The 27,917-nt window shown below is 40.9% G+C and overlaps 1 protein-coding gene across 1 annotated transcript in view; it reads right to left on the minus strand.

Moving 5' to 3' along the window:
• Positions 1–27,714, minus strand: part of LOC121589582 (WSCD family member AGAP003962) — a 34,721-nt gene extending 7,007 nt beyond the window's left edge. The window contains exon 1 of the mRNA XM_041908610.1: positions 27,023–27,714. The gene's annotated coding sequence lies outside the window, so the exon portion shown is untranslated. The remainder of the gene's footprint in view (positions 1–27,022) is intronic.
• Between the last annotated feature and the right edge of the window lie 203 nt (positions 27,715–27,917).

A 27,917-nucleotide genomic window follows, 5' to 3' on the forward strand; every position in this document is an offset into this window, starting at 1 on the left:
GTGATTTGGTCCATCTGCTGGAAAATCCGTGAACAACGCGTGGACACATCAAATGCCAAGCGTTAAGCGTGTGCTGCTCTATGCCAACATGAAGTGTACAGTTTGATGGCTATTTCCACCGCAATCCGGTATATCAGATAGCCGCAGGCTGACAAGAGGCCATCCAGAGTCGTAAAAGCGTTTCACATTCACCGTCTCCTGCTGTGCAATGAGATGACACTCACGGGATGTACAGGTTCGCAGACCGGGTGGTCCGGCTAAGGCTTCCGATAAAGGATCCCAGTTTTGCATCAATATTACGCCATAGGGGAATTGCTTTTATGGTCTTTTTTTCGCCTGCTAGGGGATAATAATGAACAGCAGGTCAGCACAAGGACAGACACAAAACTGTTGGCCGAGTGAGCAGGATCAATAAGCTATGGTGTCCCGTTTTTCTGTGGTACGAACTGCGCTGCTTCGCAGCCTGGGGCCAACATCGGGGGAAAGGCTTAAAAACCATCTAACCCATAATGGTGAAACTTTCTTGTTTGGGCTCTTCATCTTGCGGTGTGTAAACTCCGTGGGTGTCACTAGACGAGCGGGTGTAGTAGTGCATTTCTTAAAGGGGATTTATACGCGTACAAGTACTGTTTATATGCTGCAAGCGTTCCATACGTTCGCTTCATCTCTTACATATATTTCAATATTTCACTCTCATACACTCCTGCAGCTATTCTGTTGGGAGGGCTCAACATTTCATCCTACTAGCCGGCTGGACAGTTTGCACAAGAACCCTCCACCTCAGAGGGTGAAAAGATGTAACGTGTTCTGTGCTGATCTGGCTAGGTAGAGTCAGAAGAGAGTGGAGCTGAACAACGAGAGTCGGTATCATGTAATTTACGATAAAAGCCGATTAGCATCGGTCGAATCATGTCATGAGCGTCGAGGTTGTTTGAGAGTTGTAATTGAACTGCATTTTATTCAATTATTGTTAATGGTATAAAGCAAACAGTTTGCACTCTCATGTAATCGAATGCATTATGTCGAAGTCCTACGATGTGGTTTCTGTTTCCCACATTTACTGAAATTCAGATTTGATATCAGCCCTTTATTATGTTGTATAAGCCAATATATACGACAGTCTTATAAACGATTGAATGCATAATACGATACGATCATGATGATGATATTAAATGTTTAACTAAAAATGAAACATGAAGTAACTCCTAATCAAGACTCCAAGAATCAAAAAGACACAAAGTGAAACTCACAGTGAGAATTGATATTAGTATATAAATTATCTATGCTAAACTATTTCGCAAAATGCACAACCTTCTTCGATATATTGAAGGTTAAAACATTTCGCGGGCCTCTGACTCAGCCGTGGCATTTCTAGTTGTATTTGAAAATGATTAAATATTTTGACTTTTAAATTCTATCTTTTATTTTTATCTAATGGTGCCAGGTTTAAGAAAAACGGCTAAATGAATGTTAAGTGCCTGCATGATGAACTCATTAGCAGGATAGTTAGACAAGTTTTCAAGATAGATTGAACTTCGTATGAAAATTTTGTGCATGACTGTATCATAAAATTAGTAGGAGAGATACGATTAAATGGCAATACACGCTTCAAGGAATAACAGAAAATTACATTAAGCAGACATTTTCTTTTGCCCGAATGTGAAAGACAGGAACTTTAAGTATAACGGTCCGTTTTATAGTACAAAAAGATCTTCTACATTGTCAGTTATAGCCAATGAAATTTTATGTACAGCATTAATTAAAAACGATTGCAACCCACTCATGTGCAGAATGAATCATTTGCGTTTCAACTCACTGGCATCGCAAATTTCCTATTGAATACATTCGCCAATTTGTTAATTAATTGATTTATCCTCGTTTACGTCGCGGCACACCAGTACGAACCAGTCTAAATATCCGCTATATCAAATGTGAAACCTAAACCCCATTTCCCAGAAAACTCAATTATCACCGCCGTGTACTTTAAGTGAACCGCATACTCATCACACTATCGTTCGAGCCGAAATATGCACAAATGTATGTTCGAAAGCTAGCCTACCCTTGGAACGCATGAATGCCTTAATCGTACACTCGGAGTCACGATATGTCCCTCACCAGGCCCCTTTCATTCCGTACCACGGTGCGCGATGCGTGATTCCTACCAATGGTTTGCGAACGCCAATCGACACTACAAAACGAAGAGGAAGGGTTAGACATTTCGGTTGCCAACTGGTTGCCGGCTGTCAGCTGTCGGTTGGGTTGAAGTGGATTACAGAAAACCGTTGACAGAGGGTGTTGGTGCAGATTCGCATTGTGATTTGGTTTTGTGTACGTTTTTTATTCCATTGGAAATAAATGAATAAAAGAAAAGCATCCGCTATTCTGCTCCGCCTCGTCCTATTGCCAAGCATAGCAATTCGCTGACCATCTCTGATTCGATCCCTTGGGGGCTACTAGGTTTCGGAAAAAGTTTTACTTTGTGCGGATTTCTCGGAAGTTTTAGCATTCATTCACCGATGTGTCATATTTATTGATGTGGTAAAGTATTTACATTCCGCACGAATGCCTTGAGAGAAACGGGAATTTGTGAGCAGAGAAGCGGAAAAAAGTGAAACGCCTTTTGTTTTCTATTACACGGGTGTTAAACGAAGTAGCGAATGGTGCAGGGATGATCGAAGAGAGATTGTGTGGGTGATGCTTAAAATCTCGAACAGCAGATGCCTGTTGCGACTAATTCTATGCGACCAATTGCACGGATAATGTGAATGATTGATGCTCGTGTTTAATAAACGACTGTAGGAAATATATTGCACGAATCATAACACTCTTACTACGCCAGACAGGATATGAGTTGCACAACCGAACGCACTGGTGTCAATGTATCCGTATTTGCTAGAATTGTTACAATAGGGCTAATAAATCATCTTCCACCAGCTATTCCGCCAGTTGGCGCCAGTAGAAGTAGCTGGGAAAGCGAGCCGTTGGTCCTGCTGTGACACTAAGTGGAAGATGTGAAAATGTACGAAGCAAATCTGCATGTTCTGGGGAGGATGGTGCCAAACAGACATTCAAACACACATACACACATTCACCCATACAACTCGTGTTACTCTTGCGTCCATGTAGATAAGCAGCTAGCTAGGCCGTGAGAAGATAAGGAGATCCAACATGATCCAGGATACAGAAAGCTTCTCTATTACTTCACACACACACACACACACACACACACACACACACACACACACACACACACACACACACACACACACACTACAGAGGAGGTGGGAGGTAGTGCTGTGGCTCACACAATACCGGTCCCTTGGGAAGAGACGTTTTGCTACAACTTTGTTGTACTAGCAGCAATGTTCCGTTGGTAGATGGTTCTGAGTCGAGATGGCCGTTGGGATGTTATAGCAAATTGCGTCTACTGCTTGGGACGACTGGTTTGGCGTTTATTGAATATTTTACCTCGCTTCCGTTTCGCCATTTTCCGCACTACTGACAAACACGGAAGAACGCCAGACGAATGGCATGTTTCATGATAATGTGATAGCACAATATGTAGTATTTCTTCCGATTTGCGCCATTCAGTATCTGGCCCTCCTTTGCTTTGGGTTGCATTTTTTATTATCATTTTATACTAGCTTTATTGTTTGTTTGAAGCTGCTTCTTTTTCTGTTTTGCTTGTTTGTGTGTTGTATCTGATTTGTGTCCCTTTGGATGTCAACTTTCCAATTCTTGTTTTTGTTCTCTGTTATGGTGTGCCCTCGTTTCCCGGGAAGTTTTATTTTCCATTCATTCCATGTCCTTTGCTGTGTGCAAGTCATTGTATTCAGTCGAAAAAGTTTTTTCGTACCAGCTGTTGCTAAATATGTATGTTTTATTGTAAAACTTTGCACATTTCGTCGGTGAAAACGGCTGGTGTTCTTGACCATAGTATTAATTTAAATTTGCGGAACAATTTGTTTTATCTTGTTAAACTATACAGCTAGGAATGTAGGTAGGTAGGTTAAGTGAAGTAAGCCGGTCTCATGGTACAGTCGTCTTCTCGTACGACTTAACAACATGCCCGTCATGGATTCAAGCCCCAAATAGACCGTGCCGCCATACGTAGGACTGACTATCCTGCTATGGGGGGAAAATCAATAAGTCACTGAAAGCCAACCCCACAAGTGTGTTGGCAGGCCTTGACCGGCATCGGTTGTTGAGCCAAAGAAGAAAAAGAAGAAGAGGTTAAGTGAAGTAACACAAATCATAACTCATACATTTCTAAAACCTGTACACTTATATGGTATACAGGCTGAAGTCCCTGAGCAAAAATGCATTTTTTGTGTGGTTTGCTGTTAAATATTTCAATGAAAGTAAACTTCTGTGTTTAATTTTAAACAATCATCAAACATTCAAGAACAAAATTTGCACACCGGTTAGCTTCAAATATGATTATTCATTCACAAACTTTGTCCTTTGCAAGCTCAAGTATAGTCACTCCTATGCTATGAAATAAAAAGACTCCTTTTTGTACGATTTTTACCAAAGAGGTGGTTTATAAAATTTGGTTTGCTTTATTACATTGGCTTGCTTCGCGCTTCCCTTTTACACAACCCAACAGAAAAGAAACACGCAACAAAAGCTTTCCGTCTCAATATAACGGCTCGAAAGCGTCATAAAACCCGATAACAATTTATAAGCTTACAGGGTGCCGGGCTTTCTGCATCGTGTGCGATGTGGTACTTTTTGCCTTTTATTTGCTACCAAACCTGGTAAACCTCTAACCGGTTAAAGCGAATTGAATCGAATTAAAGAACACTTTACATCGGACACCCTTACGAAAAGCTTTCTGCGAAAGGGCATCAAATACTCTCAAACCTACACAGACCTCACAGTGCCAAAGGTGTGGTGCATGGGTTGAGCATCGGAAAGATTGCCAGCACGTGCCGTCGGTTAAACCACCAGGCGTATCCATCGATTGTATTAAAAACTGTTTTCCCTAACGAGCGCAAGTTGAAATCGGTACAACGCCAGCATCGACGATAACGTTCGCTTCATCGAACAATTTTGGTAGCGCCATTATATTTTGCGGCTACGGTGCGGTATGTTGTAACTCTTTCGGATAACCATGGAAACATGCACACGGTTTTGGCTACGGACTGTACAATAAAAAAAGAGTGAAAAGTTTCATGTACTTACCAATTTATAAAAAAAGAGTTTATTACCAGCACGAGTATGTGCACAATTAGTTTTATTCTAGCACGGAAAGCTGAAGTGATTTCCCCCTATATTTCATTTTCATTTATGTTTCCCAGTAGCCCATTGTGGCTATTGCATTGTTCGCAGCCACACATTGTACCATCACGAAAGTTGTCGTGTCGCAAATCCTTTCATCCTTTATCTCCATTCGTGGGACTTCCGGCTATTAATTCCGCTTCATCTTGACACCAGGGTAATTAGAATGCTTTTTCACCTGACCGTGCTATCTGTGTGACGATAGGTTAAATGGGTCGTAGTGCCGGGAATGGATGGCTTCGCTGTTTAACACTGTACGTGACTTTGACCGACTTTGTCGTGGAAGGAAAAATGTTTAGGCAGGTAAATTACCTCTGCCTTAATTTGTTTCCTACATTTCAAGTAATTATTCACAACCCAAAAAAAGTCAGACGTCATGACCCATCATGACTCACAGGACAACTTAGTAATCTGTAAGGCTTCACAGATCACAAAGCAGCGATTGGTGATATCGTAATATAAGAAAAGAGGTTTTGGAATTTGGTTATACTTATTTATAAACGTAATGAACGGTAAAGACTCATGCATGATTTTTAGGTGCTTTGCATGAATACAACTCATTTTCTTTTAAATGCATATTCCTTAAGGATTGTGGCCTTTTTGGACCGTTCCTACTGCAATGAAAGAATGAATGATCCTTAAAACAAAATCTAACATTATTATTTCCCCATTCGTTTGCGTGATGTCTTAGGTTACTGACAAAAAAATCTCGGGGGATTTACGATTTGAGTGGAAATTATTGTAAATTTATTAGCGAACTTCATTACTTATTGTTTGCGATGCACATCATTATTACTCACCTCAAGCTCCCTCTACTCGCGCCTTAAGGACTAAACGTGTTTTTATTTGTTTATTATTGTTTGTTGTGTTTATTGTAATTTAGTTTTATTTCAAGCAGTCTTTTTGAAACCTTTATTTTAAGTCCTTACATTCATCTATTTCTTTTTCGGTGGAAATAATCCTCCCGCAACACGAAAATAACAATCGATTGTGTGGCTTTATCCGATCGACTTATCGTGATATAATTATCGTAAGCCTGTGGCATAAAAGCTAACTACAAAACGTATTCCGGTGTCCCAAATGGGCAACCTCTTAACGAGGGCAGGATTACACAATGCCCTTGAGTCGATTGATCTGTCGATTAAGCTCAACACCAATCCGCTTGAACCGCAGGTTACCGGGTTCAGTTATTAGCGGCATTCGGCATTGGATAATGTCGTAACGGAAAGTCATATAATCCGAACCCCTCATTTGCATCCACTCTCGCTGTTCCTTTCTCTCGGGCGATAATTGACCGGTTCGAGTCAGGAGCGAAACTTCGCAAGCCCGTAAGCGAACTAAACCCTCCTCCTCGGTATTATGTTTTCCTATTGATTTTCCCGTTCGATTTGCATAGTTTTGGGGTGCTTCCCCCCACTCCCTCTGCTCTAACGGTCCTGTGATAGATTGTGGTATGTGTTTGTGCGTATGCTTACCTTTCGGCTTACGCTTGGTTCCATATTTTTTGTTTGTTCTTAGGCATTAGACCCTTCCTGCTGGACGATAACGAAGCGCTGATTGTTTTTTGTTTTGGATAAGCTTTTCGCCCTACCAATCACTTTCTCTGCCGAACCTCGGTCCTGCTAATCTTCCTAATGCATGGCCCCAAATCAACGGTAAACGAAGGAACAAACTTTGTTCGAGGCCGAGACGCACCAGTATCGATTCTTCTGCGCCATCTCTCTCAAGGATGCCGGTTCGCAGCGAGGATGCTCTGCTGTTATGCCAAAGCACGTCCCATTTTACCTGTAATCTGAAACGCAACGGCCACTCCATCCGTCCGTGGAAAGGAGGTAGACTAATGGTGTAATGTGCCGCGCAAACGGACCATTCCGTGCCCAAAAAGGATCATGATGGTTCGAATTACTTCGATGAAGAACAATAAGAGCAAAAAATGAACCTGCTCGCTTCACCCACAACCCTTCTTTTCACTGACAAGGAAGCCCTCGAAGCCATGAATCAAGCTACGGGCACATTGGGCTACGAGCATCTCCATGGCTCAAACATTAAATATCGGATTTTGCTTCACTCTTTCTATTCATGCCATCCATACCTCGGTCCGGTCAAATCGTTGTATATTAATCACGGACCAAGGTGAGCGAGCACAAGCCCCGGGAAAGTCTCTGCATTCGAAACGCACGAACGCACGAAAAGTTTGGTGAAATTTATGATTGAATCCTTAAGCAGTTTTACCGCCTCCCGATGGAGAATCTTCCGCCCTGCCGTGCGGACGGACACTCAAGGTTTTGCGTTTTCTTGTGACCACCATCGTTTTCCTGAAAATGGTGTTTTTACAGCGTGTAAATATTCACGCTGAGAGGCATGGCTGTCTTTGAAGCCAAGCAAAAGCACAAGAAAGTTAGCACCGGTACCAGTAAACCCGTTTCGACTCTTAACCTTCATCGCGCACCAGACGGCTTGCAAGGTGGAGTGTTTAGATTTGACCTTCGATTATTGGCTGGTTGCCTAGTTTCCAACCCACGAAGTCATTTCCATTTATTAGCATTGGAAGTTTTATGGCTAAGGGGTGGCACAGGACCCGGCCACTATTTCGTAATTAATGCAACCACCACCACGGGAGCACCTTTTCAGTGTTGGTGCAAGAAAGTGTGGTACTTACAAAACGCGATAGTAGCTTACAAACGCGATAGAGCATAGTCGGGCCATAGGCCACCGGGTTGGTTGAAGCAAATTTTGGGTTGGTCCTCCACTGGTCACTGAAAGAAACCCGAAATGGAACTTCGATAACAGCATAAAGTGCGAGTTTTTACGAGCTGATAAAATATCCGATGGCACAGGGCCGGCCTCGTGGCAACAGCAAGCAGATGGCAGGAAAAGCAGGCGTTGGTTTGGGCAAAAAGCCACAGGAAAATAAATAATATGCTATTAGCAGGCTGATAAGGAGCCCATTTCCTACAGCCGATGGGTATGGTTTCTCTCTTCTAATTTTGTTGTGTTTTGTGTAGCTGCTCGCCTGCTTTCCTGCGCAATGTGTCGCCTTTTGGAACGAAATTAGTGCAAAGGAAATTAACCGAAAATGCCAATGTTATGATTCTATCACGCATTGCTCTCCCATTTCTGGACCGAATATTCGAAGGAAGGCAATGTATTTATAATGCTACGAATACCGTACATGGCATGTTTTAGGTAAGACAGCTACTTGAGTCGGAATTTTTTGAGTCTGCATAGAAATGATGTAGCAATAATAAAATAATTAAGTTGTACATTTATGTCTTATTGCCATTTCCTTTGAATAACGCCAAATTTTTTGAAAATTTTAACTTTTTGTAGATTTTGTAGAGTTATATCAACTGTTTTTAAATTCTTACTAAGAAACAAAAAAAACAATATTCGGACGATTCGATTAAAAAAAACATTAAAAATATAATCAAAATAAAAAAGAGCTTGCATAAAAAAACCCGACATTCTTACTATTTCATAGACAGTAAATTTAACTCATTCTTGATCATCCTACGTAGCTACACAAATTAACAATAAAATAATTGTGCTGTTTCAACAGAATTATGATATTATGGTTTTGCTATAATATTGTAAAGGTATCATTTTGGAGTACCTTAAATTAAAAAAAAATATTGTTTGTTAAAATATTTTTTTTTTCATAATATTTCATTTTGGAGTCATTTTGGAGAGTTCTTGAGTAACATATGTAAAGCCCGAGGCACATAAATTAATACCTATTTTATAATCCCGGGAGTGATCAAATCCCATCCGCATCACTTTATCGTAGCAAAGACTGATTATCCGTGGAACTTTTTTAATGTAAGAATCCTATAGATATCTTACTTTAGCGTCAATATTATAATGTGAAAAATTAAAAAAAATAAATGAGGATAAATTAGAACGATCATTAATGGATTAAATAATGTTAATTAGAATGTTCATTACATATTAATACCACAGATGACGAAATTCCTATTTCAGTCACTCATTTTATTGATTTCGTTATCGTGTTACATTTCTCATCCAATTTGAACATGTTTTGCCAAACAAGATAATAAAATGTGATTTCCGTTTTCCCCTCACACAATCAACAACCACACTCGCGATGTTGCAGCCTAGAGGACAACAACTACAGAAGATATCAACAGTTCGGGAATTTGGTCGGTGCTATTTTTTCTGTCCACACGGAACACAATTATGATTAATATCTTGTTTGTATGCCGTAACACATTACGCCCTATCCAGCGTTCAGATCGAGATCCGCAAAGAACACCAACAAAAACAGATCTTGTTCGTTCTCTCTGTTGATGTATTTTTTTCTTTAGCTTGTTTTGTTGTTGCGGTCAGCAGGTATCATCACTCATCTCGCTATTTATATCGTGGCGCTAGCATCGGCGGGAGACCCCCACAGGCTATGTAACATGGTCGTAATGCGAAGGTCACCAGCATGGTGGAGTTCCCGCCTCCATAGCATTCCGCAGCCGTGTTGCGTGCTGGAATGAAGAGGAGCAAAAATAAAATGTGCATGTCCCAGTCACCAACATTCCGAACACAGAATAACTGCGATGGTTTCGCGCTAAAGGGGTGATAAATAAAGTGAGATCGGTTTGCTACTGAGCTATATCTATCTCTGCGTCCCCTGGTGCTACATTACACAGAGAAGCCAGAATTATCCAATAATTAAACTGCCCCATCATCGGTAGCCATAGCTGTCAGTTAGCAGTGTGTGGGGCAGCCTGGTGGTTTAAAGCTCCCAGCAGATACAGCCACGCCACGGCATGTAACCGGATTGAAAATGGTATTATGAAATTGGGTTGCATAGGTAGACGACGCAAAACCCGGGGTCGCTTAATTAATGTGAACAAAAAACTTTTCCGATCGCAACTGCGGGAAATTATTAATTAATGATGATCGTTTCTGAATGCGGCTTTTGAATTGTGGTTGTAGAATTTCGACTCAAAAATGATGATACTGACATGTTAGGTACATCACAAAAAAAGTTAAACAATCGTTCAACGCTCCATACTCATTAATTTACAAGAAGTCTACATTGCAATAAACTCAAATAAACATCCAATCAAAAGGAGCGATCTTGAAAACCATTTCATTTCGCAGCAATACACACTTAAATGCTTGGAAAACATGATAAAAAGCTACCGAGCATTTCCTGTAAAACTTGTACTTTCCACTCGCTGCCTTTCTGTTTCATGTACTTTCTGAACATGTTTTCAGTTTTTCATCTGCTTCCGAGAACGGACCAGAGATTTGTTGGCTCATCCTACAGTCTCCTACGCACACGATTGTCGTTTTCACTGAAGCTTTATCTGGTGCCAAAAAAGCTTCCTACTCAAACAAAGACCGATTTCTTTGCCGTTGCAGTTGACTCTGTCTTTTCGCATTTTTCTCTTCTTTTCAATGCCGTACTTTCTTTCTCGCCTTGGTAGACAATAACCGTGAGCGTGCGGAGCGGAGGAAAATTCATTTTTCATAAGTCCATTTGCCTATGAAGGCTAACAAGCGTGTCTATGTGAGTCGTGCTGGGTGCTGGCCAACTGCCAGATCTTGTCCAGTTTTCCTCCAAAAATATCGGCAAAGTTGCGACTGCATAGGTAGGTAGGCAGACTGGTAAAAGAAGGTGCAGAATCACGCAGAGAGAAAAGTTGTCGGCGTGTCTGCATATGAAAAGGCAAGGTTATGTAATGGTGAAGCTGATGAAGGTGGTTCGCCAAGCCAATGGGTGGTAAGATAGGGTGTAATTTATGGGATGTTCATAAATCGGAAAGAAATTATGTGTTAAGAATGGAATTGGCGTATACATTAGCCTGGGAAAGGTTCTTTGAATGCTTCTAGTGTCAGATCATAAAAGTACCTATATTTGTTGAAAATTTCATGAGCACTACAGCAACATAAATGGTCATGAGGTTTTACAGTTATTTTATAAGTTTTAGTGAGCAGAGTTTGATGCGCAAAAACTGAAAAGAAATAATTGTAATTTTACTTCAGTATTTCAAAGCCTTCCTTTTAAATATTGAAAATGTCTAAAGGCGTTTTGTAAAAATAATTTGTAGATAATTAAAACAAATTTATTTATTTATTTAAAAAATAATCCGTTTATCTAGACTACACACAACGAGGATGGGTATTCTGCGTCAAAAGAAAATATGTTTTCACTGAACTTATAATTAATCCATTTATTTTTAACTTAAAGTTATCAACATGTAGGAACATGTTGGAATTGCACAGGAATTGCAAACATTTCAATTGATTGCCAGTATTTTTTTAATAAGTCCTAAGTTCATTGTTAGTTTCCTTTATGTGTTTTTTTTTCTTCAAATGATTCTTTTCGTTATTCTCCTTTGCGATACGATCCCATTACTTTTTAGAATATTTGCATACATTGTCATTTTAATTTTATTCCTAATATTGAGTTATATTAGCGTTTAGTTTTGGTTGAGACTCTATCTTACCCTATCCTCTGCCATTGGAACATGCATCGGAGAAAAGAAAAGTATTTGAAAGTCATTTGCTTTTCTAATTTCTGTAGGAATTTGCATAAAAATTACAAAGTGCATTTTGTTCCTCTGTTTTTTTTAAAGAGGACTCTTCTAATTTATATGAACATGTAAATTGTTAATGGTTTAGCTGTAGAGTGGAATTGGCTAAAACAAACCTTATCTACTGACTGTACCAGACTCACAATGATGGTTTGTTTATGAGGCAGCAGCGTTGCTCGCTGATACTACACAAAACAAGTCAAATGAGCTTTTATTTCGCAGACCGTAATCTTGATGACCAACGACAATTCCAATTCTATGTACCAAAGCAGAACAAAGAGGATAATTACGTGTTTCTTCCTTTCCTTTCGTTGTGTGGACAAGATTTTGTCGTACCCATCAGCTTCATGTTTAGCGGTGGTAAAGTTATGTTTCGATTCGATTGTGCTACAGCCCACTTTAATAGGTTGCCGAAACTATTTTCTTATATGAAACAGTTGGGCCCGAGACGGGTTTACTTGTGATGAAGGGATAATGATTGTTCAGCAAGCATGAGTATGGGACGTAATTTAATTCTCCCCAATGGGACAGTTTGAGCAATGATTGGACTTTCTCATGTTTGCGTGTATCGAAATAATATTTATTGCAACGATGAGACAGGTAAACAAGTAAATCGGATATTGTTAAACTGAAAAAGTTACTAAAATGTTCAGCGAAAAAGCACTGTAGTGTTATTTTTGAATTATTTTTGTACCACAACTTACACTTAACTTTTTTTCAGCCATAATCATACAACATGATATGAGTTGTAGATTTACGCTCTACGGTATACTATATTAAATTGAATTGAAAATTTCTTCACAAATTTTGGTTCACATCCTATTATTATGCGCACAAAGCGCATAATAAAATTTGTGCAACTAGGAACGACCATTCCCGTCCGGAAGCGAATGTGACCGTTAATACATCCAAAATCTCAAATAGTCTAAGCCTCATAATTACTTTACGTAGCGCGCCTAGGCTGTGAATAGCCAGCGTACCGACCTGTTCCCATTTAAGTGCAGCTCAATCGAACGAGCAGAGCTTTCATCACACTGCGTCGTACGTGCAATTAGTGCAAGACAAACTCCTGAATGCTTGAAATTAGATTTTGATGATAGCTCAATTCGAATTTCACGGAACAGCATGGCGACCGTTTCGGTACAACTACGCTGCAAATGGAAATCATATGAGTCGGTGGGATAGGTAGCCGGTGGTAAAGTTATGTTTGACTATGTGCTTGACTTTGCGGCACGAGGTTGATAATCCTATTTGAGCGGTAATGCAACTAATGCTTCACCTAGGGTGAATGTGTCAACATGAAAGAAGCTTAATGATGAGTTCCGGACACGACACGGGAGCGATATCAATCGTTGGTATTGTATTATGATTAGTTTTGTTCTGCTGGTTAGGTGAGTATAGTCCTCCGGATGGGTAACTGAATGGTAAACAAAACAACTAGGACTGTACTATGTCTCGAAAAGTTTCACAGCATATGTGCACTGTTGTTCAACACATACAAAATAGTTTCACAGCATATGTGCACTGTTGTTCAACACATACAATAGGTGTTAAGATCTAACAGATCTAATGGCTTTCAATGAAGTTAAGTAAAAAATAATACTTTAACCCCAAAAACGTAAGAAAGTTGCCAAGTTTAAGATGCAACTGTGGAATTGCATTAAGCATAATTAAACTTTTAAATTAGTTTTCCCTAACTTAAATTCCTTTCCCTACTTATTTGCGATGTTGTTAGTGTATAGCTCTAAATTGCAACATACTGGTAATTTATATCAACCTGCTTGAGTTAAACATTCAACAAAAAGCTACATATTTATGTGACAGTATAATGGAAGAAAGCAATAAAAGCACACATACCGAGTAAAAAGCAACAAAATTCCATCGAAAACAAACGACCCCTCGTTGGAATCGAGAAGCAAACAAGAACAATGCGATTTATCGAGCTCTTCTTGACTTTTGTAGCACGAAATGCCTGTGTAAGAAGTTTTTCCACCAACTTTACCTAATTCGGATGTTACAGGTTCCGAGGAAATGATAAATAAATGTTTCCATCTTGGCTTCGGTAGTCACATCCGACCGACAGACAGCAGAGGCAACGATTCAAAGAAAACTCACTCTCTCGGGAGCGAATCGCTTACTCAAGAAGAAACCATCGAAATGACTAAACATTTCCGGGAAAATGATACTTTATCGTTTTCGGTGGCCCGTTGCTCGTGATAGATGCCGTTGCTGCTTACGATATAATCACACAGCTTTTTGCAATGTAAAACTTTGCAATAAAATGAGTAAGTGTGTTTAATTCAATGTGCTCGGTGGAGATATTCGAGGAAGCATAAGCTTCTTTAAGATGATAGAGATGATTTTTCTTACTTTCTGTCCGGAAAGATGCTGACACAGCACCGCTGCGTTTTAGTTTTTTCATCACATCACAGGGCAGGAAGTGATTTTTTTTTCAGGGCGAATAAAATAACCTTAAAATGAGAAGCGTAGTAGGTCTATCGATCGTAAATTTAATAAAACAAAATAGAAAAAAAAAATAACGGATAGCCACCAACCAAATAACGGATAGATGATTCAAGCCGCCCAAACGATTTTTGGTAGGATGTACAGCATCATGATGACTAGCTGTTTATTTTTAGGTCAGTTAGGACAGGAAAAATAAGGTTGTTCATTTTCGCTGGGTATAAACCTATGTTAACAGAAGTTTTTGGGAGCCCGTGTTACATTCCGAAAAGAATGAACGAATGAAGAAAAAAAAAAAACCGAACGAAAAACTCATTGACGCTCAAACCCACATCAACCATCTACTTCATTAGTATTGACTTAGTCATCTATACTCATTAGCATTATAATTTCTTCGGCTCATAACATTAAATGGTTGCTTTTGAATACACTATCATTTGCCCTGGGTATTAATAACTATGTTTTAGATTGAAAAGACATAAAAACAGCAACAAACAAATATATTTCAGCTAAATTGCTCTCTGCTTTCGATTTGAGTGCATTGCAGACGTATTATATTTATTTTGACAACATCCTCATTTAATTAACATTCATTTAGAATGGTACATATTTCACCACAAAGGCACCACATGGAAGTTATTAACATTGTTTTGCGGTCACGCTGGCTACGCTTAACTTATTATGGTCGTTATGACATTAGTCTGGTCGAGAATGGCTGTTAAACCTCATGTGAGCAGTACATATTTGTTTCGCTTAATTCGATCAACTTCTAAAGCGAATTGGTTCGGATGCCGTTCGCGTGTATGCAAATGGAACCGAAAACTTGCAGCATTGTGTTGCCGAAAACAGCAGCTCTCCTCTCGTCGAATGCACTCTGACAGCAACCAACCGATGGTTATAAAAAGGAAATGAAAGGACGACCACCCACTTCCAGTATTGTGCTTTGTTTCTGCATCTGCGAGGAAGCACTCCACTACACCACCAACCCTATTTGAGACCACCGGATGTTTCGCTAGAGCAACGCATCATGGTGCTCACAGCTCTATCGAACACGGCCCCGGTCGGCGATAAACGGTAGAGTAATTGAATTTCCAGAAACCCATCATAAATTACACACACACACACACACACACACACACACACACACACACACACACACACACACACACACCACACACACACACAACACACACACACACACACACACACACACACACACCACACACACACACACACACACACACACACACACACACACACACACACACACACACTCACATACACCAAAACCCCAAAACTGCACTAATGTACGGTGCGACACGGCGGTGTGCTGTGGCAGTGCTATTAGGAAACTTCATGATGGGAACACTTTTCACTGTGTTTTCGATGCTCAGAATTGACCGTGATCGAGTATCGGGCTGCGTGGTAGCATTTTAAGCTGGAACACTCTTCCAACGAGAAAATTTCTCGCACTTTAGTTTGATCAAAGGATGATGATATTGTGCCAATTTCAAACTATCTACGATACGGTTTTCTGAGCGTGAAATATGTTTTTAGCAAAAGGGAAAACAACAGAATATTGATATGATATGTTTAAAACATTATTTTATTTTTTTAGTGAAATAATACACGAATAAACAAATTGTGTTTAAGAATAGGATCATTATTTCATTATATTTTTCCTGAATAGAATATGATTGGAGTTTAATTTGATACGTTTTTACTGAAACAATATTTAACGGCTTACAGTTTGACATGGGCCGTCAAATGGTACGACTTAACAACATGCCCGTCATGGATTCAGTCCCCAATTAGACCGTACTCCCATACATAGGAGTGACTATCTCGCCAGGGTAATCAATAAGTCTCCGATAGCTAAGCCTCATTAGTGGTACAGGCAGGCCTTGGCCGACAACGGTTGTTTAAGTTTTAGAAGAGAAGAGTTTGACACTTCTTTCCAAAACGCATCGCAAAGTGATTATTTTCTAATGGGTATTTTCATTACATCCATATTAAAATGTGGTAATGTTTGAAGAGTTGTTTAAACAATAACAAATATACTCAAATCATTAAATTATCATGAATATTCCTAGAAAAGTAAATGCTCTCCAAAATATTATAAAATTGCAAAACTAGGTTAAATAATTTGATAATAAAAGCATTTTGTTGATTTTTTTACAAAATTTCAAACTTTCGCATATGTGTAAGAATGTTCAGTTGATTATACAATTCAAGGAAATGGAATATACTCCAACTAAACCATTGTAAGCTGGCAGAATGATGCACAGAGAGCTAAGGGAGAAAGAATATTAAATTACCATCATCAAGATTTATCACAGACTGCACGAAGTTTTCATCCTAGGCCAGAGTTAGCTATAGTTAAAAGCCAAACATTTCTGGCGAATCGAAAAATGGAGACGCCTAATAGCATGACACCATAGCGAAAGAATTACTAAAATGTTATGTCGTTGGAATGAATTGATGTATATTATTGTAATTTTAACACCTAACAGTGCATGTAGGACTCTTTTAAGAAAAATAATAATAGTTTTGTGTTAACGTTGTAAATATCAAGCGTACATAAACTAAAAGTAACATTATAAGTTTTAGTTTCTTTAATCAAAGTTAATTGATAAGGATATTCATAAATAACTCAATATAAACTGTATCACACATCAATGAAATGGCGCAAAAACACCAATCAATCAAAAGATAAATAAATAATGATTCCTTTTTCAAACGCTTTAGTATAAATATGCTGTATTTTGGTTGCAACTAGCATGAATAAAATCACGCGCTATCAAAACCACACAAAAACAGTACTGCAACTGCTGTGTATGACACGTCGCCCGTATCGGAAACCCAGATGCATTCCAAACAACGTTCCATCTACTCCATTTACTGTCCATTGTAATGTGATTTTGCCTCCGTGCCACGCAAACCACGTAAGCTCGTACGCAAAGGTTCCAGGGCGTGTCAGCCTTATGTTTCACGCTCCACTCGAACGTACCAACCGTCGAACGGACTAACGACACCATGCTGGATTCGAAAAAAAGAAGAAAATATAACAAACAAAAAAGCGAGTGCATCTTTTCAATTCAATCGACCACTAGGTGGTTAAAATTTTGGTACGCTCCCAACAGACGCCACCGAGTGCAGCATTGCGAGCGGCAGTGTTCCTACCGAGCAACAGTGTTTGGTTGACTTTTTTATGATCGCGCACATATGGGAGACTGTGTTTATGCAACGATGCTGCACCTACCGCTTTGCTACCCCTTTGGTGACCGTTAACGTCTGTTCAGCTCGGCGTATGTGTGTATTTCTTTTTTTCCTTGTTGTTATTGTGAGAATCGCTTCCGTAACATCTGTGTTTTGCTTGCACTTCCAGTTCTGGGGTTCTGGATCAGAGAGAAAAACAAAAAAACTCCGACCCGATCGTACACTTTTTCATTCACCCGTACACTGATTTGCATACCCTTTCGTCACGGGTAACGACGCACAGTGGCCGAAGTGTGTTTGGTGGTCACGGCACGTTTTTCTGGTCAGCGAACAGAAAACCAACCCCGGAACGTACGTAGGTGTCAGCGAAGAGTAACAAAATTAGCAGAAACCCAAATGTGTGTGCGTTTTTCTTTGCTTCTTTTACTGTTACTAACATTACGCGTCTGTACCCAGCATCCGTTGGGAGAGGAGCCGTAACAAGGGAATGTAACGGAAGATGAAATATGTGTGTTTGAAAGAATGGCACCATTCTTCTGTGACGGTTGATGGAAGCGACCGTCCTGTGTGGCTCGGCACCGTTCAATCGCTTCTGCAGCACACGCAGCGCGCGAACATGTGTGCCAGTGACGGTGACTGTGAGATCATTTTTCGATCGCCATGAATATTGACTTTCGAGTCACATACCGTCACGAAAAAAAGGGAGTACGATTTACTGGGTAAATAGAATACGAAGTGAGGAAATCGACGAGAACATTAAATACAGTAAGTAATGGTTTTTATTTTTCAATCTAAGCCGTGCTTAACAGCTTCATTCAATATGACTCACATTGAGGAATGGTTGTACCCAAGTTAAGAAGAAAATAGATTTGAATGTTTCTCGACAAACAATTGGAACGGTAAATAACACTACTCTGTTATTATTTAATTAGGTTAGGCTATTTAATTATAAACGTGTGGAAGCTGATTTAATATTTCATATTATATTTATACAATTCAGAACTATCTGTTGAAAATTCAAAATTGTTTGAAAGAAATTTGAAGATTTTTACATTTTGTGTTGCTTAGATGATAAGCCAACACTTGGCTACATCATAGCTTTACACAGTAACGATGAAGAGTGTTGAACATTTCCGCCTAGAAACGAGCACCGCGTGACAGAACGGCCAAGGATCCATGTGACAGACGCGCCACAGCTGCTCCAAAAACATGCCATGCCGGACAAGATCCTGCAGAGTGGAAATTCTTTCCAAAACCTTCAACACGATCTACCGGTGGCACTGCAGTCACTAGAAAAGCCTTCGCGCTCTAACGAACCAAAACGAAACCCTTCCCTATGGTGAAAGTGTCCCTATGGCTGTCAACTGCGGCAAGCACGGGCAGGAAATGGGATCTGCCAACCAACGACCAAAGACAACCGACATGGGAAGGACAGTGGCGTACATTGCTCAATTTCCATCACCTTAACAACTGTACGGGACTGTGAGTGGCAGCAGCTTGATACGCTATCCAACGCATACGGTGGAAGGCGCTACAACCCATGAATGGACGTTTCTGTCGGGGATCCCGACACACACACACACACACACACACCCGCAATGTAATGCACGGAAACGGGAACATGGAATCTGGTAGAAAATTACATTCGCCAGTATTTCGTTCTAGAAAATGCTTCGTTTCATCACCGCAGATTTGCGGTGTGGAGTTCATTCGATGCATGCGTAGGGATCGGGTTTTGGGTCACTATTTCGACCCAAAGTGGACCAGCACGAGTGGATGTGACAGTACTGCCTGTCGAATGAAGTTTCCAATGCATTGTTTCAGCAGTTGCTGCTACAGGAAATTCCCTTGTTCAAGGAAGAAATGCAACTATACATCGTTAACGATCCATTGTTGAATGCTTAACAAAAAGTGAATTCATCCGACGAGAGGGTTGGAGCTGGTATTCCCATTAGTGTTCGGATTGTGGGAAAACAATTTAGTTACTCTTTCTAAATTGTTCTTCCTCATTCCACAATAGGACAAAGCAACGTAGAAAGGGTTTTGAAAAACGTTACTTTCGATATAGTTTGCGAACTAACTGTTATGTAAATGTTATCACACACCGACAAAGGATCCGTGTCGAAAGAAGATAGAAACAACAAGGACACACCCGTGCGGTGACATCTGACGGACATATTTGCATTGACATTTGCATCTGTTACGACTGGCTGATACGTTGGAACCATACTTTGCCTGCTAGCTACATGTGAAAGCTTTGCCCACCGGTTCTGTGCTGACATTGAAAAAAGAGGTGTCCCTTCGTCTGGATGCAACTAGAAACATCCCTGTGAAACGAGAGTGTGTTTTCCAGGATGTCCGACCCTCCCAGCTGCCAAAGAGCTGGATGCGGTACAGCATTATGCAATCGTACAATGGGACCGCATGCATCTATAACGGCCTCATCACTCATCATGGGTCAAAGTTTCTGTGTATGAACTCAAATGCGAGCTCTGTATTTGATTATTTGATAAAGTTTTGTGCATACAATTAATTCATTGCAGTATACCGGTCACTGTATTAGGGTATTAGTGTCGTTGAAAATGTACTTTTACTTTTAATAGTTTCAAGAAAGCTAATCACTTTGCCATTTTTTGTCGTAACATGATGAACAGGTTGCTCCAAATATAAAATTGGAACGGATTATGAAATTATAACTGTGCGCATTAACTACTCATCTAATCCGATTAAGAGAAAACAATTTACCGCACCATTGTTTACACCGTTAAAAAGCATAACTTTTCCTCGACAAGCAAAGAAGAACCAGGCAAACATATATAATTCTATGTAATTTGCAACCTGAAGCAAAACATCTTCACGTTGTAGTAAAAGTTGAAAACGACTTGAACTAATCTGTGCTACTTAATGCAAAGCTTACAAAGCTCCATCTCATCGAAAAGTATACTCATCAGCGGCTTCAATTGTTACTTGCCGGCTCGGTAATGCTTCGGTGGAAATGGTTTGACAGTGTCCTCTTCCTACTTAACAATTTTCATCTAGGGACCGTTCAACGAAAACACCCATCACTACCCCTCTATTTTGGTTTTTTTTTTTTTTTGGGCAACCGGTCATGCTGAACGAAATTCAAGCCCATATTCGTCCAGCACACTTGAAACTCTTTTCTTAATGCTATACACAGGGACACATCTTTATGCAGACATGAGAGACACAGAGAGAGAAAGAGAGAGAGAGAGAGAGAGAGAGAGAGAGAGAGAGAGAGAGAGAGAGAGAGAGAAAGGAAAGGAGTGAGAAAATGGGAGGGAGAGTGAGAGCCGTTGATGCAGTAAATGTAAAACTCTCGTAACTCGTAACTGCCCTAATGGGAGGTTATTTTTGCAAAGTCATAAGGTTTGGGACGATCGGATTATGTCTGAAGCTGTGCTAGTCGCAGCTTTCCAATCCGTACCGTATTTCGCCACTTCATATCATCATCTTTCTAGAGTACCGCTTATCGTCCGGAAAGGGATGATCAACTTCAAGCTCGAACCTCTTTCGCCCAATGAGTTTCGTAAACGCATCAACACAACCAACGGCATGATGTTCATATATGAAATTATGCCATGCTAACACACTAATACACACAATGAGAAAGTTTTACATTTTGCATGAAAAATGCTTGAAAGGATTTTGGTTTCAGTGTGCATATGAAAGGTCCTTAAAGAAGCTTCTGTAACAAAGCGTTTGAGATAGAGCGCTATGCTGTACGCTGATTACACTGTTACAAAAGCGTCAGACCAGAATTGGTTAGATTAGATTCGAAGAACGCACTTTGTTTTCATACATTAAACTCAATCCACATGCATTATTCTCTTGTGCTAGCTCAAGAACACACTCACACAGTCCTTATTCTTCGCTCTTCCTTTGCAAACCAAAGCGAAAGAAGCGATTACAAAGATCTCATTTGTTTGTTTACTTGTTTCCTTGTTCCATCAGTCCTCGGTCCATTACGCTTGCGATGCAATTTCCTTCGCGTACCGACCGTGTCCTTGCGCTGTGTAGTTCGCTGCTGCAAGCTGCATTTCCATGACAACGCAATTTCCTCTCAGCGATCGGCCCAAGATGAAACAGCAAATGAAAAACACTCGAGGCAACGCAGCAGCGCATTCTTACCGAACGCATCTGTCCAGTGGGCGTTGTGGTATGAATGAAGCTTTTTTTTCCAGAATTAATGCGAATCGTCTCTGGCGAATCGGGCATTGATGAGAAAGCCCTTGGAGGGCTTGAGATTCTTTCTACCCTCCCATCTGATACCCCCCCCCCCCTTCCCCACCCGTTCAACCGATAACCAATCAGAAAATGCGCATTGCCTCGAGGAAAAGTTTTCCGCCATCATCGGTATGTTGATAGGCGGCAAAGAAAAATCCGAATCGACTGCAATTGCTGGTTGATTAAATCGGGCAATCAAGCATTTTCAGGGCACCATCTCTGATGCATTCCGTTCAGAACCGAAGAAAAGAACAAACCCGGGACTGCTTAATGTGGCAAGTAGGGTGGAAACAATTATAAAATTTTAACTTTGCTCATTAGTTATGGTAGAACTAGGGCAGTATTCCTTGAATTGTATGCAATATAATTTCAGTTTGGCCGGTGTACAGGTGTAGTCATCAACCTTTACGACTTAAAAGCCCAGAACCCGTGCCTCCATAGGTATCACTATCCTGCTATTGGGTAATCCATAAGTCACTGTCACTGTCAGGTCGATAGCGGTTGTTGAAACAAAGAGGATGAAGATATTGGCAGTTTTCCTTGAATTGTATTACAAAGATTTCAAAAAGACAGTTTTATAGTACAGTTTTTTGTAGTAAACGCGCTATTTTACTTTTGCTTTAATATTTACTTACAATCTATGATTTTGCTAAGATTTTATCCTGGGGCCAATCAAAGTGAAGTAAAAATAGCAAATGAAAGGAATACAAGATTCTTCAAACAATTTTGTTCTATCGTATGGTTTGGCTTTATCTTAACCGAACACCTGTAGGAATTATTGTCAAATTTATTGAAAAGCAATTTGGTTCACGTTCGATCCAGCGTTCAATAAATCGGAACTCTTGATCGGACATCCAATTTTCCAATCATCATCCGTGCGGCAGTGTACCACAAGGCGCTTTTTCATTGTTAGTTCACCGCGAGCGCTTAACGCTCGTGATCCATTTCACGCGCGTCGCTGAACGCGGAAAGAATTGCTTGAAATTTGCCTTCTGTTTGACTTACTTCCTTCCGCTTCGGATGCGCCAAGATATGTACGAACGCGGCTGGCATTGAAACAAACAATCTTTCCCGAGACTCAAAGCCACTGCCGCGACTGGAAACTGTTCCGGAGGGGTGTATTTTTTTAGTTCGACGCGCCTCGTTGTTTGTCGTGTTGACGAGGCAAACAGCGTCGATAAAGTGGCCGGATTGTGAGAAGCGTGAAAACGTGAGGCCATAGATGCGTGTGCGTGTGAGTGCACATTTATGGCAGCGGAAGTCAACACACACACACACACACACACACACACACAACTTCTAACGGCATCGCATCGCTTTGTTTTAGCTGTTTCCTTTTGCTCTTCGTGTTTTAGCTGGATTCGTGTATCTCTATTTAGCAGGATATCCAATCCATGAATCCATGAATAGGATGTTGCCAAAGTTTCGGGAGAAATACATTCATCGTAATACGGAAATCGGGTACGGTTTGGGGTTTGGGTAGATCCTTGAACCGAGTGCTTGCGTAAGGTAAACTTTCTACTTTTCTCCTATCTCCTTTACTGCGACGGAAATCGTCGTATCTTTGGCATTGGATTTGGTTAGTGTTTGTAAATCTTCCGCTTGATCGCACCACGTTAAACTGGTGGCTGATTGATGGTTGCCTGAACGACGAAGCCACTGTATCAAAACAGTGGAACCGTAAAATTCCGCACCCACCCGAGCAGGTGGTGTGCCTACCCGGGGGGATATTACACATTTCTCGCCCCATCATGCGAACGTGTTGGGAAGCACCTGTCGCCATCGGGTCGAAAGTACAGTTCCCTGCCGCTTCGAATCCTCGTTAGCTAGTGCAAGTAATTCCTGGCAGCTGGTTTTCCTTTTCTACTGTCCAACGAACTCTACCGCTAAGGCAGTAAAAGAAAATGAACCAAATGAAAGTGTAATCGCAACCAACGGCCGCCACCACCACCCGGCAGCAATGCTTCATTCGTATGCAAATAATATGCAAAGGACATGCGTCTCGGTGTAGGTGGCACAAAATGGATGCACGGTGGATGTAATTATTCGATCCACGCCTGGCACGGTGCAATTATTTTTATCGTTCTGCCTTCCCATGCACACACACACCGCACCGTTGTTTACCAAGCCTTTCTGGAGAACCAGGTTTTGGGCAGGAATTTAGTTAAGCCGCGGCATAGTGAAATAGTGGCATTTGGTTACGTATGAAACTGGGCATGAATCACAGAAACACAGATTGAGGTTTTAAGCAGAGAATGTGTACATAACTAGCACTTTGTGATGGAAAAAATGAGACTCTTGTATGAGGGCAATTCCATACAACGGGAGAGTATTTCTGCACTGTGGGATTTGTAACAAGTGGTGTAGAATTATGCATAATTACAAGTTTTGCTATAATCATTGAGCAAATAGGAGCAAACTGCAAATAAAAACAAATACCGCTGAATAAAATAGTAAAAACCATGTATCATTTGCTTCCACGGTTCGTTCCTCTATATTTTATTACTATTCACAAACTATAGCTTTTTTAAATTGTAACAAACAACACTTCCATTACAACGAAATAAATTGTATATATTTCATCCAATCACAAAAAAGATGGTTGAAATGCTACGTTGTATTATCGAGTCCATTTTTTATCTGAACCACACACAATGTTTACACATTGATATATTTTGTAATAAAATAGCCAATGGCAGTTGGACGTTTCTTGAAATAAAATAACGATTTAAATGAACATTTTAACTTGTATTTTTAACAAACCCCATTTATTAATGTTAAAAATCATTCAATGGTTATCAATGTTGATATTAATGTTGAAACTGGTGTAGAATACCATCAATATGCCTGAAAATAAGCATGCTTTGAGCGAATAGTTTTGTAATAGTAGACAGTGCTTCTTATGTTGTGTAGTGTGGATTACAACCTCACAAGTTTACAAGTTTACAACTACATATACCATACTTTATATACCATTTAACTCCACCTGCGATACTTAAAAATTTTTAACATCGTGTATCCGTTCGGGTTATGTGCTTCTATTTGGAGTTTTCAATTTCTGTAGGTGCACATGTAAGGATTGTAATAACTGCATGATTTTTAAGAAAAACAAAACACTTTTCGGTTGAAAATGTGATGGCAACTTGTAAGATAGCTCTCATGTTTTTGTAAAGCTACTAATTTAATATTTATTAATATTACTAAAAGATCTGTACTCAATATTGCTCAAGCTGTCGTAGAGTCAGCCCACAGAGCAACAAAACGAGCTCAGAGGCTGGAACCGGCGCAATAAACCCCTTTCAGAGACTGGGTGTCTTCAAGGATAGGAAACTGCAACTTGGGACCGAATGGTTTCGAAATCTTTTGGAAACATGGCCATATCGACAAGACGTGCTTAGCAATGAGAAAACCAACGCAGAAGAAGTAGAAAGATTTACTGTTTCATCGCGTGCATCATTAACACACTTTTTCAGATACAAGTTTTCTTCGCGCAGGGTGCATGACTTAGTTCTGTACTCAAAACTTAGTTTAGGAACGCGCTATCTGTAGCCAAAGCAAAGCGATTTATGATAGATCTAGTTAAATGTTCCATAACTAAATCGCTCCACGAAGTTAATGATGTGTGCTTTTGTTTATTTGGTTTATATTATAAAGGTTTGCTATATAGCGGCCTTTATTATGTTTGTAATATAATAATACATGATACTTGAGCTATTTATCGTTCAGATATTTTTCTGCATAATGTATTAATATTAGACTAAGCGTTGGGTGGTGTCTATTAACAGTACCATTAAAAAAATTAGAATAGCTTTTGTATTAGAGTAGGTCAAACCAATAAATATCGTATTGTACCTTTAATTTTAGGTTTTAGCCACAGCATGAACAAAATATGAAATGACAAATAGATCGCTTATTCCTTGCGGTGTACACATTTCCCTGATTTCCCCTGATAATACCAGGTGAAATTAAATTCACGTACAATAGAACAAACCCTGCAAGAACTGCGATTAAAAAAAAAAACAAGGAAAAACGTGCTTGCACATTTCAAACTGCGTGCAGCAAGAATTTGCTCTAAATTCTGAGCGATGATGATATGGTGGATGAAGAGCAACGCACAACGCACACACACACAATACTCCTCCTGTTTTTCCGCTGCTGTCGTTTAAAAAATGGTAAGATGCAAACGGTTGCTTAAAATACGGGCAGCAGAGCATCACCACGTGTGTCGCCAACGACCCCATTCACCCCACCCGCAGGGGAAAGCGAAGCCCGGACGAGGTTGGTGGTCGTGGTGGGGTATGGATTTCGCGCTTGTTTGCTTCTATTTTCATTTGAAACCCACCCGCGACACCACAACGATGCTGGTGGTTGGCGATATTCACGAGATGCGCGCGGCCTGCACACGGGCAAGATGCTGCTTTCTTTTCCTAGCGGGCTGTTGGTTTTACGGCATTTCGGAGTTGTGCTAATTGTTTACCTGGGGATTTGGTGGCGGCACATCCAACGAACAGCACCAGCTTCACGCACTCCACACATGCTGTGCAAAATAAACAGCAAAAGGCAACGATGGCGCGTCGGTCGGTAAGCTTGTTTTATTTGCAACCCGCTCCACCCATAGCTCGTTAGGTGTGATCGATAGGAAAGGTGTACATAGCGGAACCATAGCGTCCAAAATTTATGTCCAGCTCTCAAGATCGATCTGGTTTGTATCACATTTCAGAGGAGGAGAAAAAAGGCAAAACCATTTTCCACCACCGTTTTCCACGTCCTACGCTCGCCCAGTAATGCTCAGTGCTATTTCTAAATAATGTTGATGGACAAAGAAGACCAAGGGGCGGCATTTAGTCCCATACAGGATGTGAGAATAAACGCCAAGCAAAAGTCAAACTTCGCGCAAGCAACACCGAGGAGTGACAGCAGCCTCGCCGAAAAAGTGTACCCGGAACAGCAGTCAAGGACGCAGAAGCCATCGCGCGGACCGTCTCTCGGGAGACGTTCGTCGTTGACAGTTGGTTTTGCTTCGTCCTGGCGACGACGCTTCCTACGATTGCTGGGCGAAGCAGAATCTTACAGATGACACTTGATTGCTGTTTTTTTTCTCTTTTCGCTCCCATCTTCTCAAGCTTCTAGCTGCTGTTGCTTTTTTGCAAACATCCGGCACTGTTGGTTCGTCGCAACCCCGTCGGCCACCACGCATTTGGGCGACGACTTTTCCGCTTTTCATTGCATCATTAAAGAATTTGGCTTTCACTACTAACCTTGTTTGCGCGTTCCTTTCTGACCCGGTGCCCGTTGCTGGCCGTTGCTAGTGATGGTGAACAAAACACACCAGCGCAGGAGAGGGTGTAAACAAATTTGGAAACGGAGAAGTGGGTCTCTCTTCCGGAAAGGTGGCTAGTGCTAGCTGTCGGTGCTAGCTGTTAGTGCTGCTGCTGCTGCTGCTATCCTTTGCGTTTTCCACTCAGTATAGCGGTGTAGTGCGGTGCAAATCACAAATCACGCCCAAACAAACGACACTGAACACGACACGGGAGCGACACAGAAAAGGGACGCTTGAATACGCCCGTTTGTTTTGCCCGATTGCTCGCAAAAGCCAAGGCCCCTGTCGAAGCCACCCCGTTGGCTCGGTCGCGTTTACACACTGGCACAACACTACTTCTGCTGCTGCTGCTGCTGCACGCTATTCCTTGCTGGCGCATCCGCACACATCCAAGCAACGTGGGAATGCACACAAACACACATGCGGACGTTCGATGGTTCGGTTCTCTGTTGCGTTCAAGACGTTGTCGGGCGACTAACCCCGCCGAGATTAGTGGCGCGGTCACGCACAGTACGCAAACTAAGCTGGTGGGGCGGGGAACAGGTGCCTGTTTGGCCGTCAGCGTTCGGTCGCGGTTTCGAGTAGACTGAGACTGTATTGCCAAGCGTCGCGTAGTTTTCTGCACTAGACTACACAGTGCAAGTGCGAAAGCAGAGGAGAGAGGTGCGCATACACACACACAATCTCAGCAAACGATGGAGCCGCCCGATATTTGTTAAGTACGGGCGGCGTACAGTGGTTGCCGCGTGCGTAGAATTGATTTTTATTCATTTCTTCAATTTAAGACAAAAGAATGAAGAGCTTTAGGTCAAGTAAAACAAGTTAAAGTTGTG

The sequence above is a fragment of the Anopheles merus genome, chromosome 2R (assembly GCF_017562075.2).
Source record: "Anopheles merus strain MAF chromosome 2R, AmerM5.1, whole genome shotgun sequence".
Classification (NCBI taxonomy): Eukaryota; Metazoa; Arthropoda; class Insecta; order Diptera; family Culicidae; genus Anopheles; species Anopheles merus.